Source organism: Sapajus apella, unplaced genomic scaffold (genome assembly GCF_009761245.1).
Source record: "Sapajus apella isolate SASKATOON/1434 unplaced genomic scaffold, GSC_monkey_1.0 scaffold239, whole genome shotgun sequence".
NCBI lineage: Eukaryota > Metazoa > Chordata > Mammalia > Primates > Cebidae > Sapajus > Sapajus apella.
In genome coordinates this window covers 333,436-340,214 of record NW_022437179.1, presented here as the reverse complement: position 1 = coordinate 340,214, position 6,779 = coordinate 333,436, and positions in this window count along the sequence as shown.

Here is a 6,779-nt window from a genome sequence, read left to right as displayed (position 1 = left end):
TATATATATATATATATATATATATATATATATATATATATATATATTTTAGATGGAGTGTCACTCTGGCACTCGCTGGAGTGCAATGGTGCAATCTCAGCTCACTGCAAGCTCCACCTCCCAGATTCAAGTGATTCTCCTGCCTCAGCCTCCTGAGTAGCTGGGATTACAGGCATGTGTCACTGCACCCAGCTAATTTTTGTATTTTTAGTAGAGATGAGGTTTCAACATCTTGGCCAGGCTGGTCTCGAACTCCTGATCTTTGATCCACCTGCCTCGGCCTCCCAAAGTGTTGGGATTACAGGCGTGAGCCACCCTGCCTGGCCAACACCTCCATATTATTGCTCCCATACCCCCCACCCCACAGCTTCTGCAGAAATTCCCCTTTTTTTTTTGAGACAGTCTTTCTCTGTCACCCAGCCTGGAGTGCAATGGTGTGATCTCAGCTCACTGCAACCTCACCTCCTGGGTTCAAGCAATTCTTCTGACTCAGCCTCCTAAGTAGCTGGGATTACAGGCCCACACCACTAGCCTGGCTAATTTTTGTATTTTTAGTAGAGACAAAGCTTCACCATATTGCCCAGGCTGGTCTTAAACTCCTGGCCTCGTGATCTGCCCACCTTGGCCTCCCAAAGTGCTGGGATTATAGGTGTGAGCCAATGCCTTTTTTTTTTCTTTTCTTTCTTTCTTTTTTTTTTTTTTTTGAGATAGTCTTGCTCTGTTGCCCAGGCTGGAGTGCAGTGGCATGATCTTTGCTCGCTGCAACCTCCACCTCCTGGGTTCAGGCGATTCTCCTGCTTCAGCCTCTCCAGTGGCTGGGGCTAGGATTAACAGGCATGCACCACCATGCAGGCTAATCTTGTATTTTTAGTAGACATGGGGGTTTCACCATGTTGGCCAGGTTAGCTTTGGACTCCTGACTTCAAGCGATCTGCTGCCTTGGTCTCCCAAAATGTTGGAATTACAGGCATGAGCCACCACAGCCTGCCCCAAGTGCTGTTTTAAGTGCTGTAAGCCAGCAGTGAAGGAGACAGGCGGCCATCAGGGTTATCCCAGAGCCAGCTAGGAATTCCCCATGCAGCAGCACAGACATCTGAGGCTGTAAAGGACCTGAACAAGGGAAGCACAATTCCAGCCTGTCTGGACTTTTGGGAACAAGGCCACTTGGGCTCCTCCAAACATAAGCAAATAAAACTGTTTTGTGGGTCCCCTGTCCCCACCTACTTTCCCAGAGCTCGCTGATGGCTGGGAAAGAGGCAGTGGGGAGGGGGTGGCTGGGAAGGGGTGGCTGGGAGGGGGTGGTTGGAAAGGGGTGGCTGGGAAGGGGCGGCAGGAAGGGGTGGTTGGGAGGGGATGGTTGGGAAGGCTTGGCGGGATGGGGTGGCTGGTAAGGGGTGGCTGGTAAGGGGTGGTGGGAAGGGGTGGTTGGGAGGGGTGGTTGGGAGGGGGTGGTGGGGAAGGTGTGGTGGGAGGGGGTGGCTGGGAAGGGGGTGGCTGGGAAGGGGTGGTGGGAAGGGGTAGTTGGAGGGGGTAGTTGGGAGGGGGTGGCTGGGAACGGGATGGCTGGGAGAGGTGCCTTGCTCTGCTGGCCTGATGGCTCCTGGCCGTGCTTCCCTCCCAGGTGTATGAGCTCAGTGGAGAGCAGCATGACATACAGTGGTCAGTGAAGGCTTACCAGGAAGTGGCTGAGAAGTTTTGGAAACTCACCCTGAGTTTATTGGAATCAAAATCATTTATTCAGATCATAGGTGAGAGAACATTGCTGAATAACTGGGGTTGGGAGACGGAGGCAGGCAGAGCTGCTAGGCTGGGAGGGGAGTGGCAGTTTGGGAGACACCGTCCAGCACGGATGCCAAAGAGCTTTCAGTGTGTGAGGACAGTAGTAGGGATGGGTCCTGAAGCCCCTCCTAGTTCAGGTCTTCACCACCAAACTGAAATGAAGAGCGTGTCAATTTCCCAGATAATCCTTGGCTGTGACTCCATGTTGGTCTGGGTGACTCATTATAACGGTTTTGCCTGAATGTTTGGATAATTGGCCCATTGTTTGGTTTCATTTTGTTCTGCATGTGGTTGTGTGCAAGTCCCTGATCAGGTAGACGTCTTGAGTGGCACTGGCTCATGTTTGCATTTGGAGAACCCCAGTAGCACCATGTGTGTGGTCTGGCACGTGGGTGAAGGACCCACTCTTTTTCCCAGGGAAGCACAGAAAGCTTTGCAGCTTCAGTGTCCTAACTTTACCAGACAGGACCTCTCCCCTCATTTTAAAGAGCAGCCAGTCTAAGGCTGGGACCTGTCCGTGATCACAGCTGCAAGGGCAGCAGCCAGTGGCATAACTCAGAGTCAGGCACAGGGTGGCAGTGAAGGGATCAGCATGGCGGCTCCTCTGCTCAGCCCACCCACAAGCCAGGGCTGTGGAGGGCATTGACTCACCAGGAGCCTCCTCCTGGGCCCAGTCCTCATGAGTCCCCTCCCCTTCCACGGGGCCTGGGTCCTGGAGGAGCTGAGCTCTGACCTGTGTGCTCATCTCCCTGGGAGGGAGTTTGCAGGATGGGTCCAGATTCTGCTTAGCAGCTCCCTGGTGCCAGCTGCCCTTTGCCAGGGCCAATGGCAGGAGGGTGTGAGGGCTGAGCTGAGTGCACCAGTGCCCCCAGGTTTGCCTAGGCTCCAGGGAGAGGCCACAGGTGGGGCAGGCCCAGAAGGTTTTGTCCCCACAGAGCCAAGGATTGGAGCCAGACAGTCAGTGGCAGGGCAGAGAACTGGAGCCTCTCATGGGCTTACACCAGACCCTGTGTTTTGGAGTTTTTGTTGTCATGCTGCCTGCCTTGCCCCAGTAAGGTTTCTGCAGTGCTCAGTGTCCTGCTGATGTAATCAGCAAGAGGCCAGATGATTACCAAGTCCAGCCAACAACAGGGACTTGGGTGACATGTGGCCCTTTGCAGGTGTCCGGTGGACAAAGAGCTGTCCCTGAAAAGCAACCACATCCACGCCCCCTCACAGAGATGCAGGGAGAGTTGAGAACAAAGCCACCTGGCCTCCTCCAAATGCAGACAAAGAAGACTGTTCCTGTGGGTCCCCTGACCCCACCTACTTTTCAGAGACTAAAGGTCCCCCAGAGTCTTTGAAGAATGGATTTGGGCTAAATGTCTCTCAGGGGTCACAGTGGCCCAGTCGGGGTGGAGTCAGGAGAGCAGGGGTGCCTCAGGTTTGGGAAATGGCTGCTGTGCACTCAGCGCTGTCCAGCCCCACACAGAGGGCATGCTCTGGTGTGTGTAGCTCTCTGTCCATGCTGGGCACTGTCTCCTGGATTCTCCGTCTCTCTTGCAGATCCAAAGATGTGACTGTCATTGCAGAATCCATCCGAACAGCCATGGGGCTCCGGACCAAGTTCCCCACGGTGGCGGCAGGGTTCGACCTGGTAACCCATGCTGTGAACACAAGGGCTGCCTGTTAAGGGTGCACGTGGTGATGCCTGTCTGGGTGGAGCGGCAGCCCCCTGGGATGGGAAAGTGAAGTGCCTGTGGTACCCCTAAAATCCCAGGGACAGGCTCAGCCTGCTGACCCAGTAGGGCTGCTCAGAGCTCAGCGCTGATCCTCTTCAGGGGCCTGCGGAGGATGGCAGTCACTGGAAAGGGAGAGCAGCCAGTTGGCTAACAAGGAAAGTTCCAGAATAAGGATGGCGTTCAGAGAGTTCTAATGACAGTAATGGATTCATTTCCTATGGCCTTGCCTGTGCCCTTTTTTCTACCCTACACTGCTCACCAAGGTGTGGCTCTGAAAACCCTCACCACTCCCTGTGGCATGCAGGACGGGGGGTGGGGGATAATATCTGGGAACAGAGTCCAGGATGGAGCCAGCTCTTTGCAAATACTCAAGGTAGTGATATTTGTCCCTGCCCTCTTTTCTATTCCATTTTCTTCCTCACCTATATATATATATATATATATATTTTGAGATGAAGTCTCACTCTGTCACCCTGGCTGGAGTGCAGTGCTGTGATCTCAGCTCACTGCAACCTTCGCCTCCCAGGTTCAAGTGATTCTCCTGCCTCAGCCTCCTAATTTTTGTATTTTCAGTAGACACAGTGTTTCACCATGTTGATCAGGCTGGTCTTGAACTCCTGGCCTCATGATCCACTCGCCTCAGCCTTCCAAAGTGTTGGGATTATAGGTGTGAACCACCGTGCCCAGCCACACCTATTTTTGAAGCTGCACATTCATAGGTGTTGTCATTGTCACACACCCCCCCACCAAATCAAAGCACAGCCAGGACAGATTTCTTAGGTGAAAGCTCATTAATCTCATTAAGAATCTAGACCCATCACGCCTGTAATCCCAGCACTTTGGGAGGCCGAGGCGGGTGGATCACGAGGTCAAGAGATCGAGACCATCCTGGTCAACATGGTGAAACCCCGTCTCTACTAAAACTACAAAAAATTAGCTGGGCATGGTGGCGCGTGCCTGTAATCCCACCTACTCAGGAGGCTGAGGCAGGAGAATTGCCTGAACCCAGGAGGCGGAGGTTGCAGTGAGCTGAGATCGCGCCATTGCACTCCAGCCTGGGTAACAAGAGCGAAACTCCATCTCAAAAAAAAAAAAAAAAAAGAATCTAGACCCAGAGCGGTGGCACTGGCAAGGCACAGTGGCTCACGCCTGCAATCCCAGCACTTTGGGAGGCTGAGGCAGGTGGATCACCTCAGGTTAGGAGTTCAAGACCTGCCTGGCCAGCATGGCAAAACCCCATCTCTACTAAAAATACAAAAATTGGCCAGGCGTGGTGGTCCACACCTGTAATACCAGCTACTTGGGAGGCTGAGACAGAATCACTTGAACCCAGGAGGTGAAGGTTGCAGTGAACCAAGATTGCACCACTGCACTCCAGCTGGGCCACAGAGACTCCATTAAAAAAAATCTAGATTAGGTCAGGACAGTGGCCCATGCCTGTAATTTCAGAACGGGGGGGGGGGCAAGGTAGGGGGCTCTACAGAGCCTTGCTCTGTTGCTCAGACTGGAGTGCAGTGACATGATCTCCGAACACCTCCCGGGTTCAAGCAATTCTCCTGCCTCAGCCTCCTGAGTAGCTGGAATTACAAGTGCCCACGAACATGCCTGACTCATTTTTGCATTTCTTTTTTTGAGACAGAGTTTTGCTCTTGTTACCCAGGCTGGAGTGCAATGGTGCCGTCTCAGCTCACTGCAACCTCCACCTCCCGGGTTCAAGTGATTCTCATGCTTCAGCATCCCAAGTAGCTGGGATTACAGGCATGCACCACCACACCCAGCTCATTTTGTGTGTGTGTGTGTATTTTTAGTAGAGACAGGGTTTCTCCATGTTCGTCAGGTTGGTCTTGAACTCCCGACCTCATGTGACCCACCTGCCTTGGGCTCCCAAAGTGCTGGGATTACAGGCGTGAGCCACCATGCCGGGCCTCATGTTTGCATTTTTAGTAGAGACAGGATTTTGCTGTGTTGGCCAGGTCTTGGCCTCCTAATGTGCTAGGATTACAGGTGTGAGCCACTGCACTTAGGCTGGAGTGCAGTGGTGAGATCTTAGCTCACTGCAACCTTGCCTCCTGGGTTCAAGTGATTCTCCTGTCTCAGCCACTGGAGTAGCTGGGATTACAGGCATGCACCACCATGTCTGACTAATTTTTGTATTTTTAGTAGAGATGGGGTTTCACTGTATTGGTCAGGCTGTTCTTGAACTCCTGACCTCAAGTGATCCACCCACCTCGGCCTCCCAAAGAGTTGGGATTACAGGCATAAGCCACTGAAAAAAAACGTTTTCAGACTGAATCTTACTCTGTAGCCGAGGCTGGAGTGCACTGGTGAGGTTTCAGCTCATTGTAAACTCTGCCTCCAGGGTTCAAGCGATTCTTGTGGCTCAACCTCTGGTGTAGCTGGGAATACAGGATCCTGATACCCCCCCCCCAGCTAATTTTTTTAATTTTTAGTAGAGGCAGGGTTTCACCTTGTTGGCCAGGCTGGTCTTGAACTTCCGACCTCAAATGATCTGCTCGCCTTGATCTCCCAAAGTGCTGGGATTACAGGCGTGAGCCACCACACCTGGCCACATGTGATATTTTGATGCATGTATATAATGTGTATGAATTGGAACTCTGTCTTAAGCTCTCCATCCTCTGAGTGAATTGTGCTTGAGAGGTTAACTGATCTGCCCAAAGCCACAGAGCTGGAAATAGGCAGAAGAAGGAGGGGAACTAGGACTGCTCCTTGTCTTAGGATGCTTTGTGCCTCATCGTTGCAGGAGAGGAAACCCCGCCCTGCCCCATGCAGGCCCTGGCTGGTGTTCCTCCTGAAATGCCATTAGTCCAGCCACATCTTTCTTCCCCATAACTTCTTCCTGGGCTTTTTCAGTCATCTTTGCCCTTCCATATTCCAGTCCTTAAAATGTGTAAACCTAACTAAGCAAGATCATGGCCTCAATTTTGGATCCAAAGGAAGATTTCAGGGGGGAGGCTGTGTTTTTTGTTTTTTGTTTTTTAATAGAGATGGGGTTTCACCATGTTGGCCAGGCTGGTCTTGAACTCCTGACCTCAGGTGATTCACCATCCTCGGCCTCCCAAAGTGCTGAGATTACAGGCGTGAGCCACCACACCCGGCCCTCGGGGGAGGCTGTTTACATTAAGGCCAGGACCAGGAGGGCAGTTGTCTGTGGCATCCCACCTGTCACCTCAGAAAATCAAGGAGGCATGGAGAGAGTGGTGGGCAGCTTCGTCTCCCACCCAGACTTAGGCTCTGCTTTATCATACCATGTCTAGAGAA